The following is a 13856-nucleotide window of genomic DNA, read 5'->3' on the forward strand; positions in this document are numbered from 1 at the left end:
GGAGGGAGTGGTGGAGGGTCTGATGGAGGGTCTGGTGGAGGGTCTGGTGGAGAGACTGGTGGAGGGACTGGTGAAGGGTCTGGTGGAGGGTCTGGTGGAGTGACTGGTGGAGTGACTCGTGGAGGGAGTGGTGGAGGGTCTGGTGGAGGGACTGGTGGAGGGTCTGGTGGAGGGACTGGTGGGGGTCTGGTGGGGGGGTCTGGTGGGGGGGTCTGGTGGGGGGGTCTGGTGGAGCGTCTAGTGGAGTGAGTGGTGGAGTGAGTGGTGGAGTGAGTGGTGGAGGGACTGGTGGAGGGACTGGTGAGGGTCTGGTGGAGGGACTGGTGGAGGGACTGGTGGAGGGACTGGTGGAGGTCCTGGTGGAGGGACTGGTGGAGGGTCTGGTGGAGAGTCTGGCGGAGTGACTAGTGGAGGGTCTGATGGAGGGTCTAGTGGAGAGACTGGTGGAGGGACTGGTGGAGAGTCTGGTGGAGTGACTGGTGGAGGGAGAGGTGGAGGGTCTGATGGAGGGTCTGGTGGAGAGACTGGTGGAGGGACTTGTGGAGGGTCTGGTGGAGAGTCTGGTGGAGTGACTGGTGGAGGGAGTGGTGGAGGGTCTGATGGAGGGAGTGGTGGAGGGTCTGATGGGAGACTGGTGGAGGGACTGGTGGAGGGTCTGGTGGGAGACTGGTGGAGGGTCTGGTGGAGAGACTGGTGGAGGGGTGCAAGCATGATGCAATCTGTGGACCTCACTGCCAGTTCTATAGCTTGATGGTCTCTGCTCCACCCGGATCATAGGTGGATGCTGTGCAGCCAACAGTGCATGCCAGACTCCACCTGGGAGCCTGACAGGACTCAGGATGCTGCTGAGTCTCAGACATAGCAGCATCTGAACCAGACCAATGGTGGTAATGTGCAGAGCAGACCATAGGGTGGAATCTTATAGCAAAAAGTTCAACTGACACCAGGGGGTTTATACTCTGCATGGTAAAGGGCTGGGGTCTCCCTGCTGCCTTTTGACTAGGTGTACGCTAGATAAATAATGTATACATACATACATACATACATATATACACGCACACAAACATGCCTAGCACTGTAATGGTGAATGGAATGAATTCCCATGACATAAAGTGCCGGCCACACGCTTGACCCCATCTTCTTCGCAAGCTCCCACGTCTCCTTCAGCCACACCACCGAACTCCACTGGACCGACCATCGCTGCATCCACTTCACCTTCCGGAAACCCACCACGCACCACCGCACTCCACAGATCCCTCGCCGCTGCTGGAGTAAAGTCACCGAAGACCAGCTAAACACCACCCTCGCCCGGAGCCCACCCGCCGACCCCGACATCGCCGCCCGCAACCTCAGACAGTAGATCAACGACTGCGCCAACACTCTCGCCCCAATCAAGAAACCCTCCAACAGACACACCAACAAGAAAGCCAGCTGGTTCACCATGGACCTCCAGGCCTCCAAGTAAACCTGCTGAAAACTAGAGAAGAAATGGCTCCGCGAACGGACACCGGACAGCTATGCAGCCCACAAGAACGCCATCCGCAGACACTATCATCTCATCAGATCCGCCAAAAGGGCTTCCTTCAAAGACCGCCTAGACAACAACGCACACAACATCAAAGAGCTCTTCAACATCGTGAAGGAACTCTCCAACCCCAGCTCCAACACCAATGACATACCACCTTCGCAAGACCTGTGCAACATCCACGACAGCTTCAGCACCCTGACCACCCCGACAGCCACCGAGACCTCCAACTCCACGGCCACCATCCACACCGCTCCCCTGCTCACCTGGACCAACATAAACAACGACGACACCATCAAAATCATGAACACCATCCACTCCGGCTCTCTGTCAGACCCATGCCCACACAACATCTTCAACTAAGCCAGCACCACCATCGCACCCCATCTCCGCAAGGCCATCTCCTTCGAGACCGCAACCTTCCCGGTGAGCTGGAAGCACGCCGAGATCAACGCCTTAAAACCCAAGGCTGATCCGAATCACCTCAAGAACTTTCGACCCATCTTCTTGCTCCCGTTCCCGGCGAAGGTCATCGAGAAGACCGTCAACAGACAGCTGACCCGCTACCTCGAGGAGAACAGCATCCTTGACCCGTTCCAGTCCAGATTCCGCAGCAACCACAGCACCAAAACTGCCCTCATCGCCGCCACCGATGACATCAGGGCTCTGCTGGACAACGGCGAAACCGCGGCCCTCATCCTCCTGGACCCGTCAGCCGCCTTCGACACTGTCTGCCACCGCACCCTACGCACACGCCTCCACAACGCAGGGATCCGAGACAAAGCACTGGACTGGACCACTGTGAGAAGTTGGCCTGGCATATGCTGGTCACTAGTTATAGTGGCCACCTTGCACCAGTCCAATTCGACTCTTATGGTAGATAGGTTTAAGCCAACCTTTTAAAGAAAGCTATCCTAGTGGTAGCTGTGGAGAGCAGCCTTCAGACTAAGTCTCTGAGGAATGTAAAGCAGCTTGTTTTACCTTATAATCTCTTGAATTACTAAATGAAAGGACACCACACAGGTATATATATCAAATATATATGTATTTATTACTAGACACACTCTACTAATCTCTTTATGAGATTAGAAGTCAGTAACATATGCAAATATCAACCTTTCACAATAAGTTCAGCACAAATATGGCTGGGGCCCAAGGGGCGTACCAGACCATATACTTAAAAAGAGGTTTAGGAATGTCGACTTGCAGAGCGACAAGGCCTAGGGCCTGTAGAATCGCTGGGGCTTCAGTAATCCACCCAAGGCAGGTAAGTAAAAGACCCACGGGAGACGCGTGCAGTGTGAGAACACAGCCGCGGGTTCCCTATTGATTTCAATGGAGCAAGTCGCGGTTGGATTTTTTAAGTTTTAGGGTACTTCGAGGAAGTCTACAAGCAAGCCACTTACAAGGTAAGTAATTTGAGGGCCAACACACACTAGGGCACCGGAGTGCACGAGTTACCTCACCCAGGGAAGCCGGGTGCATAGGTGTCTTTTGGTGTTGGGTCGCGTCGCTGTTTTCTATGGAAGTCCAAGAAGATTTGCTGCTTGTGAAGACTAAAGAAGTGTCCGGTGGAATCCAAGGCTGGATTCAAGATGAAGAAGACCTGAAAGCAGAAGGGACAGTGTTCACAGTCACTTGCCAGTGACCCGGGCCAGGAAGATGGATGCCCACGGAAGTCGGGGGATTTCAGGTGATCAAGGGTGTTTTGACTCTTCAGCCACAAGGTCCAGGAGGCGTCGAGGATGACCAGGAGCTGGATTCGGAGTGTCCCACAAAGTCTGCAGCTTACTGAGGTGTCGGCAACCGGATTGGAGCCAACAATCCTTTGCAACAGAAAGTCTCATGGAAAATGAAGAAAGTCAGCGGTGCAGACCAGCAAGGTCTGAGGAACTCACCCAGCAAGGATAAGTGAGGGAAGGCCTGGAGCAACCAGGGGAACCCTTTGGTTTGATCAGAAAGTCTTCAGGGGACCCACAAGCCAACGGGCAAGGGATCGCAAAGACGCCTCGTGAGGAAATGCTTTACAGAAGCCCACAGTGACTCGGGATGGGGTAGGTCTCTGATATTCAGTGCACAACCTGCTGGAGGCTTGGGCCACAAATGGTTCAAAGCACAAGTTCGTAGAACGTCATGAAGTGGTTGCACTTGACAATAGTGCACGGTACCCGGGTATTGCTGTTCCTCATCACTCGTGGGGTCCACTCGTCTCAGCTCTGCTGGGGACTCACAATGGCCATCGAGAAGTCAGGAAATCCACTTCCGGGGCTGCAGGGACTTCGGACTCCAGCGGGAGTGGGAACGTTTGCGACCATTGATTAGAGTTTTTGGTGCCTGCCAAGCAGGGGAGTCACTCCTTGATTCCAAGGGAGATTCTTCCATCTTCCAAAGGTAGTGGAACGTCGAAGGGCCAGGATTCTTCTTGTAAAGCGTCATCCAGGGATATCTGGTTTGCAATGGCAAAGGTTCCCTATCTTATACTAAATGAAAGGGAGGGACCAGCTTTATGACCACTCCTCTGGGAGGGTCAGGGTAGGGGGTGGTTACACCCACTTCCCTTTGTCCAGTTTTGTGTCAGAGCAGGGACAGGTAGCCTCTGAACCAGTTTGAGCTGGCATATGCACAGAGGAGCCTACTGCTCCCCCAGTGCAGGACTTCAAAGCACTCTAGGAGTGCACCCACCCAGCCCCAATACACTAAATCCTGTCTGGAAAGTGGTGACACCTCCCTGTGACAGGATGCCTATTGTTGGGCCTCCTCCACTGCGAGTTTCAGTCAGCAGCAGGAGGGCAGCCCAGTGTCTGTGCTGGTGGCATCCATTTTGTGATGCCAGGGCTATTTCAGATTTCTACTGTGTTTCCACAGTGGGTACATGTCCTCCCCTCTAGAAGGGTGGGATCATACTCCCACACCAGTTACTGGTGTGGGGGTATGATTCCAAGTTGTTTGACACCAAACACGACATGTTTTGATGCAGTCATTCCAAAGTTAGCATTTACCAGTAGGTTATAATGCACTTAAGAGTATATGGTTTAACCGCATCCACAAAAAGCCACAGAGAATAGACTCTGCCAGCTGCAGAGGGGTCCTGCTCATGCAGCTGGCACCCCCTCACGTTGTAAACAAAGCACCCTGCCCTCAGGATTGATAGGGCCTGCCTTAGGTGTGACTGATAGGTTTATATGTGTGTGTATGGTGAGATATAGTAACCTATACCTCAGTGAGGAGCGCTAACACTACCTCACCCAGGCTGCAGTAGCAGGCCTGTGGTGTCAGATTTAGTCTGCTTCCCAGGGGTGGCATAATACATGCTTCAGCCCCTGGTAGGCCTGTGAATTACCTATGCCCTTGGTACCTAGGGTACCATTAACTAGGGGCTCATTAGGTACTACAGTATCCAATCACTAGTGCATCTAATATGCACTCCAAGATGTTTAGAGAGAACAGAGAGACTGGGGCCCTGATTAGTAGGGACCCAGCCAGACTATAGCCAGAAACCAGTGTTAACATCAGAAAAAAAGTGGGGCAACATAAGTGCAGATCCTACTCTCCTACAACCACCTCCTTCCTCTCCGGCAGAACCCAGAGCGTCCGCCTCCCCCCTTTTCGACCCTTAAGCCACCGAGATCATCTGCGGCGTACTCCAAGGATCATCCCTCAGCCCAACATTGTTCAACATCTAGATGGCACCACTCGCTCACGTCGCCCGACTGCACGACCTCAACATCATCTCCTATGCCTACGACACCCAGCTGATCCTCTCTCTCATCAAGGTCCCCCTCACTGCCAAACCAACCTCCATGAAGGAATGAAAGCCGTCGCTGAGTGGATGAAGAACAGTCGTCTGAAGCTGAAAACAAGACGGGAGTCCTCATCCTCAGCTCCACCCCCTCGGCTTGGGACGACTCCTGGTGGTCGACCGCACTAGGAGCAGCACCGACACCCACCGACCATGCACGCAACCTGGGGTTCATCCTCGACTCGACACTCTCCATGACCAAGCAAGTCAACACCATCTCATCCTCCTGCTTCAACACCCTCTGCATGCTCCGCAAGATCTACAGGTGGATCCCCACCGAAACAAGAAGAACGGTCACCCAGGCCTCGTCAGCAGCAGGTTGGACTACGGAAACGCCCTCTACGCAGGTGCCTCGGCCAAACTCCTGAAACGACTACAACGCATACAGAACGTCTCTGCACGCTTGATCCTCGACATCCCCCGCCGCAGCCACATCACACCCCACCTGAGAGACCCGTACTGGCTTCCCGTCAACAAGAGGATCACCTTCAAGCTCCTCATCCACGCACACAAAGCACTCCACAACACTGGACTGGCATACTTCAACAGACGACTCACCTTCTGCACCCCGAACCGCCAGCTCCGCTCCGCCGACCTCGCCCTCGCCACCGTGCCCTGCATCCGAAGAGCGACCAACGGCGGCAGATCATTCTCCCACCTCGCTGCCAAAACCTGGAAGACCTTCCACATCCTCCTACGGCAGACCCAAGACCTGCTGACTTTCAGAAGACTCCACAAGACCTGGCTATTTGAGCAGTAGCAGCACCCCTCCCCCCAGCGCCTTGAGTCCCTCACGGGTGAGTAGTGCGCTTTACAAATGTTTTGATTGATTGATTGATGTGTGTGATGCAAAGGGTTGCAGGTGTTTGTAGCAACGGGTGAAGATCCTGTGTACTCAGATAAGGACATTTGACCTCTGGAGGTCACGCATTATTTAAATGTGGGCCAGCTGCAAAGATAAAACATTGACAGAACCACAGCAACTTAAAGAAAAACAAGAAAGAAACCTCGGCACAGCTTTTGCTAAATCGGTGTTAGTGCTCCCTCTGACTGTGGGGTGTGGCGAGGATGTGAGGGCTCCAGGCCATCTCGGGAAGATGGAATGAATTAAACACAACACAGATTTTCGTCTCACATTCAAGGTCTGCGCGTGCGCTTTCGGCCATTTAATTGTTTAACTTTGGCATAATTTCCAGTACTGTCCTCCAGATGGCGGTGTTGTCAAAAGAAGGGATTGGCTCAAGGGTGATTGTTCACAAATGAACTGTATTTTTCATTTCTTTTTCATTTGTTTGACTCATATGTTTAACTTTTCCCTGACCAATGCTGAGTACCCAGCTACACTGAGGCAGGTTTTGATTCTACCCTGGCGAAGAAAGCAGGGTATTTCCGTGTTGTCTGATTATCGTCCAATGTCTCTGCTGCCATACTTGTCTAAGTGTTCGAGAGACTAGTTAATGCCCAGCTGACATCTTTCTCAGAAACTAACAATCTATCGGATGTGTCACAAACTGGTTTGAGGGCCAGAAACAGCACCGAGCCATCTTTACTGACTGTACTGGACAGCATTAGATTAGAAGTGGCCATGAGGGGGGCTGCGGTTCTGACCCAGTTGGGCCCCTCCGCGGCCTTCGACATCGTCTCTCATAGTCTGTCGATAAAGAGATTACATGAGACCGGGTTGTACGCAAAAGCCTTACATTGGTTTGGTTCCTTTTAAATAACAGAACTCAGTCAGTTCAGGCGGCCACTCTCAGACCCGTCCCCCATGTATCCAATGGTGGGGTTCCGCAGGGTTCCTCTCTTAGCCCTACTCTGTTTAATGCGCATGTCTCCTCCCTGGCTGGTATCGTCACAGCCTGGGACTTCGAGAGGCGCTCCTATGCTGACGATACTCCGCGTATTCTTTCTATAGGCGAGACACCCAGGAGAACCTCACTGGCTGTCTGTCAGAGGTGGCCACTTGGATAAAACTAAAAAACAAGGTCTGAAGCTTAATGCAGAAAAGACTAGGATCCTTCTTTAAGGGGGCGTCCGTAGCATCTGGGACGCTTCATGGCGCTGACGTCCCTGGGCACCGCGCCAGAACCGAGGAGATTAGCAAAGAATCCTGGATTCTTCACAGATGATTCCCTCTCCAGGCAGGATCAGGTCAATGCGACCTGTGGCAAATGCTTGGCCCACTCAGACTTTTATGTAAGCTCTTGGCTGGATTCCTGTGGAATGGCGAAGGACCGTAGTCCAGGCGTTCATCACGAGTGGACTGGAATATGCCAATGCCCGATACCTGGGAATGGCACATTTCATATTCACTCGCCTACAGTCCATAAGTGTCAGGGCTCTTGTCAGGAGGCAGCTTGCACCAGCCCATCTCTCCTGTTAGTGCCGCCTAAACAGAACCAACTAATAACCATGAAAGTGGGCAGAGGATGTGGCGTAAGGGCCAGAACTGCCGACTTTGGTGCTGGGGATCCTGGTTCGAGTCTTGGTGCCGGCTCAACATCCTGTGATTCTGGGCAAATCACTTAATCTCCCTGTGTGTACCATAAACTAATGTGTCCTTAACTGGTGCACATGGAAAGCGCTGGTGCTGATGATTAAGTGCTGGTGCTGAGCACTGAAAACCACCCCCTCAAATTAAGCACTGGCGGCAGCCTGACTCATCTGTAACAGCGCCTGAGCAGGTTGCCAGTCCGTATGAGAGCTAAATTTAAGCTGCTATGCTATGGCAACAAAGCAGTTTAAGATACTGGAGCAGCCGTTTTACGCAGCCGGGCGCATTTCTATAGGCTTGCATGAGCTCTGCGCGTGACCAAATTAACGCTGGTCAAGGCCAAACGTATAAAAAAACCCAGAATGGGCGGTGTTAGAAGGTGGTTCTGACACTATGGGCCGCCCGGATTTTTCCGCTTTTTGAGCACCTAATTGTTGAGCTTTTACTGTGGGGGAGTCTCATAAGTTGGGACTCACCCACAGTGAACTCAGGATGTAAGAGACTGCATGAGGATTTTACTGGTGTTCCCCTGGCTTGACCAGGCCACTGCGCAGCAGTTGGAGTAAGGGACACCGGGCTTGTTACATGCAGACACATGGGTACATGCGTGCGCACACGTGTACGGGCTGCGCAGGGGAGATTCCTAGCTTGCGCAGTCCAGGAGCAGCTACAAAGTGAATGGCTTGCATGAGCTCTGCGCTTGACCAAATTAACGCTGGTCAAGGCCAAAGGTATCAAACGTATAAAAAAAAACAGAATGGACGGTGTTAGAAGGTGGTTCTGACACTATGGGCCGCCCGGATTTTTCGCTTTTTGAGCACCTAATTGTTGAGCTTTTACTGTGGGGGGAGTCTCATAAGTTGGGACTCACCCACAGTGAACTCAGGATGTAAGAGACTGCATGGGGATTTTACTGGTGTTCCCCTGGCTTGACCAGGCCACTGCGCAGCAGCTGGAGTAAGGGACACTGGGCTGGTTACATGCAAACACATGTGTACATGCGTGTGCACACGTGTATGGGCTGCGCAGGGGAGATTTCTAGCGTGCACAGTCCAGGAGCAGCTACAAAGTGAATGGTGTGGCAGGACTTATGCAGTATTGGGTGGTGACATGGAATAGGCTTTATACACTGAAAAGAAACATGCCAGGGAAAGTCAGTGTGTTTTACTGTGTTTTCACTTCATTATTCCCCTATGGGGATGTGGGGCCCATGGCTAGATTAACTTCCGTTAGGCCTACAGATTCCAGACACGCACTTAAGTCCAATGTAGCGAATGTGAAAATAAGTATTCTGCAGAGTCCAAAGTCATATTTGTACTGCTTTTGGGTCATCCAGAACTGTCATATTTCTCTGAGCCAGCCATGACCAGACCCAGGCTGAGGGCTGACCTCAGCTGGATGGATTGATAACCTTTCTTCCACAAGCGAGGGCCTCCTCTCCATGAAGAGATGATGGGTGGGGCTACAGGCTCATCCATCACTAGGTGCCAGGCACCAGGCTGCACCAAGGAGGGAAGGAGTTGGGATTCAGAGGCCAAGGGCCCAGAGACACTGGAGGACGCCATTTTTTAACAATTCCAGAGGCTGGATAAGAAGGAGGGAGCAGGGGCAGGAAAGTGATGTGTCGCTGTTTGATGGGACCAACAGGGACTTCCTGCCAGCCCCCTACTCAACTTTTAAAAAGTGCTTGCACAAGAAGAGAAGCTCTCTCTGGGGTGTGGTCATCTGAGGCTGAAGGTGCTGGAGCCTGGCGCAATGGGCAGTTGGAAGGAGAGACCCCCTGACTGCCCCCAGGACCCTAAGAGCACCAGAAGAAGAGCCCAGGACCGGTGCGCAGGAGCAATGGCCTCTGCGCAGGGAGAAGAGAGGCCACGGAGGAGAGCCAGGCGAAAGGCTGGCGCAGGGAGCCAGTGAAGACAGCACCCTGCTGAATCAGAAACCCCGAGGGTGGAGGAGAGTGTTCCCAGTGGCTGGGGCTGGTAAAGAGGAGCATGAAGCGCCCCATAATGCCTCGCCAGGCATTTGGAAATCTGCCGTTTTGGTGCTTTGTGGCCCCCAAAGGAGGGGGGTCACCCTCACATGTGAAAAGGTGCTGGGGGAGCTGCTGGAGAAGTGCAGTCTTCCCCCCCCCCCCCCCCCCCCCCAGCACGAAGAAATCTGCCGTTTTGGTGCTGGGTTGCCCCCAGAGGAGGGGGCCACCCTCATGTGTAAAAGGGGGTACAGGGGGGCTGCAGGAGCACCGCAGCCTCCCCCAGCATAAAGAAGAACAGTCCACCCATAAGTTTCACAGGGCATCTGAAAGAATAACCCCTCAAGTGCTCAGCCAGCCTTTAACACCTTCTAGGCTGGAACGTATGTTCTACAGCTGAGGGTGTACTATGAAGTGCATCATGGAGTGAAGGGCTGAGTTGGGGATGTCTGGAGAAGGGCATCCCCTGGAGGTGAAGTGGTGTAATTGCACCAAAATGCATTTACTATTGGTTATTTCTTTTTAGGTGGACTGAAAGTCACATGTGTGAAGTGAAGTACCTGTGTAAAGTGATGTTAAGCTAAATGGAGTTATGTTGCTGGACCTTCCTGCTAGGGGGTCTGGCTGTATTTACTTAATCCCATGCTTTTACCTGTGATTCCTTTTAAAGTAAGGAGGCGCACTGCAGGAGAAGTGTAGTTGCCAGGAGTACTTCTTTTGAAGGGACTGTAAGTCACATGTGTAAGGAGATGTCATAAGCCAAGTGGGGCTATGTTGCCAGACAGTCCTGCTAGGGTGTCTGGCTGTATATGCGCAATCCTGGGATTTCATCTGTGATGCCTTTAGGGGCTGTAATTGCAATGCATTCATATGATCAACCAAGGTGATGAGTACTGTCATTCTAAAGTGTGCGTAAACATGGATTCTTGCTGCTGCGCTTGGGTGAAGACCCCAGACTGCTAGCCCTTAAGATATAGAGGTGCATACTTTATGGTCAGTAGGAGATGCTCAGTCAGGGTCATGTGTCACCAAGGCAGGTTTACCCCTTGTTAATGCTTGTTGAGGTAATGGGGTGGGTCGCCACAAGGATGGTGCCAGTGAGCAGGGCTCTCGCTACAGGTTATGTTCAACTATCTGCATTGGGGGCAAGTTGATGTGCATACATGGGAGTGGTGGTACTAGACCCCACCCCCCTTTGCGGGAGGGGTGGAGATGTTATGCAATGTCACAAAGTAATTCCAACAGCTTATGTATATTTGTAAATTGGTGCATAGTATTGAGTAGTGTGTGTGTTTAATAAATGTACTCTTACTTTTATAAAGCAAAGTACAGACTGGACAATCAATTATTGAGTGTTATTTTTGTGCACCTGCAAATGGCGATTACTAGCCCACACCACCTCCCTTGAGTAAGCCTCAGACTGCTCTGCAACGCTACCCTCTGAGAGTCAGGCGCTACAATTGGGTGTTTGGTTCCCAGTGAAGGACAAATGTAGTCATGTTATTTGTGCAGGCCTCACAGATGCTGCCTCGTATTCCAACAGGCGGTGTGTCTTTTGCTCGTTGGAACGTGTTACCTGCTGTCCTTCGCCTGACTTCGGACCCTGCTAGGATCCGGAAGAGGTTAAAGGCCTGGTTATTTACATAATAAGCAGTGCTCTAAATGGGCTGGTACTCACAGGTACTGAGTACTGGCACTTCTTATTTTTAGCACTCTGAGTACCGGCACTTTTTCTACTGCCAGGGAGAGTACCGGTACTCATGAAATGGTAGGCGCATTGGCTGCTACTGCTGGTGACCTGTCTCTGACAGCTAAGGCACTTCTGGAGCCGCGACTGGTGAGATGAGCCCCCGCTGAACTCTTCAGCGTGGGCGCACTTGTATACCAGGCTGGTGTTCACCATCATGCTGTGTTGCAAACACAGGAATCCAGGCAGACCGGTGACAGCGCTATTAAGAAAGCAAAGGAAGGTAACGAGATAAAATGGCTTTAATCCTACCCAATTCTTTTGCGTGACTGTCTGCTTATGTTTGTCTGTTTGCCTGTTTTTGTGTGAGGAAAAAAGAGAGAGAAAGGGGAGGGGGAGATTCGAGACACTCTTGGGAAGTATATTAAAGGAAATGTGTGGAATGCTTTGTGTGTGCACGTCTGCTTGATTTTTTCTGTGTGCGAGCTCGAGAATATATCGTCAGAACTTGCAGACTCAACATTGTGTCATACGCAAATAACACCCAACTCCTCCTCTCCCTATCCAACGAACCCAACACCGCCAGATACAACTTTCGAGAAGGCATGGAAGCCATCGCCAAATGGATGAAAAACAGCTGCCTAAAACTAAACACCAACAAAACGGAAGTACTCATCATGGGCCCAAATCCAGACGCCTGGAATGACACCTGATGGCATCCCGCCCTCGGATGTCCGCCCACCCCCACGGACCATGCACGCAACCTGGGAATCATCCTGGACTCAGAGCTCAAAATGGACCGCCAGATCAACTCCGTCTCGTCCTCCTGCTTCCACAACCTCCGCCTCCTACGTACGACATTCAAATGGATCCCCCTCGAACACAGAAAGACCGTCACTCATGCCCTGGTCACCAGCAGGCTCGACTACGGTAACACACTCTACGCCGGAATAAACAAAAACCTCAAGCTACAGAACATCCAGAACGCTGCTGCAAGACTGGTCCTCAACCTGCCAAGACACTGCCACATCTCCCAGCACCTGCACACACTCCACTGGCTCCCCATCGAAGCTAGAGTCACCTTCAAGATGCTAACCCACGCTCACAAGCAGGGCCGGCTTTAGGGCAGTGCGACTGGTGCGGTCGCACTAGGCGCTGACCTGGGAAGGGGGGCGCTGACCTCAGGGGGGCACTGTGTTTTGCAATAAATTATGATTGGAGAAATGAGGGGCACTTTTGCCCTGTGGTAGAGGAGGTAATAATAGAGTGCGGGGACGCCAAAAATGATTGTCGCACTGGGCGCCACCAGCTCTAAAGCCGGCCCTGCTCACAAGGCCCTGCACGACACCGGACCAGCATACCTGAACAGCCGACTCAAATTCCACGCACCCCAAAGGACCCTACGATCAGCCCAGCTCTCCTACACCGTGGTCCCCCGCACCAGAAAGACCAGATCAGGAGGCCGCTCCTTCTCCTTCCGTGCGGCCAGAGCCTGGAACGACCTTCCGCTCCACCTCAGACAGACAACATTCCTCCCCATCTTCACAAGAAACCTCAAAACCTGGCTCTTCGACAGACCCCCTCCTTGATGGACTGGAACCTGCGACCCCCCCCACCCCCAAGCGCCTTGAGACCCTTACGGGTGAGTAGTCACGCTTAACAAACACCTGATTGATTGATTAATTGTTGCGCCAAGCAACAGCAAATAACAGTATGGAAGCTGCAAATGTTATAAAACAAGTAAATGTTAAAACATCACCGCATTTGGCTTTCGTTTCATGTAACGAGTTAACCTGTTTTGTTTATAGAAACGCATTTCTCGTGTGTTTGGGTACCTGCTGCAACCAGTATTGAAGTCAATGGGTATGGTCTCAGCATGCCTTGCTCTTAGCCCCGCCCACTCGCCCCATTTAAATGAGCACCTGGGCTATGTTTTTTCCCATTTAAAGCACTGTTTATAAATGTGTGTGAAGCGGCTACAAGGTTTATACGTGATCTAGCGCCGTGATATCCCCGTGGGGATGAGTGTAGGCGGTAGCGCTTTATAAATAAATGAAATAAATAAATGCATTTCTCTGATGTGTGATCATCATTTGAAAGGGCACTCCACTGCCTGGAGCGCCTGTGCCCCCCCCCCTCCCCCTCCCCCCATGTATGACATTCTGCTGGTCACTGAGTCCGCCCAGCAGTGTTTGGGCCGCTCAGAGATTCGCTTCGGTTCATATCCGGAGTGTTCGGTACATTTAGAAAATACACTTTGTTTTTTTTACTCGCACCGGTGTTTAAAGCCCCTCCCCCGCTTAATTCTTCAGTAATTGGGGCAGCACGAGGTAGGTTTGTCTTTTTTTAGCAGCTTCGCTGACAGGCCATGTGCGTGGATGC

Source organism: Triturus cristatus, chromosome 10, assembly GCF_964204655.1.
Source record: "Triturus cristatus chromosome 10, aTriCri1.1, whole genome shotgun sequence".
Classification (NCBI taxonomy): domain Eukaryota; kingdom Metazoa; phylum Chordata; class Amphibia; order Caudata; family Salamandridae; genus Triturus; species Triturus cristatus.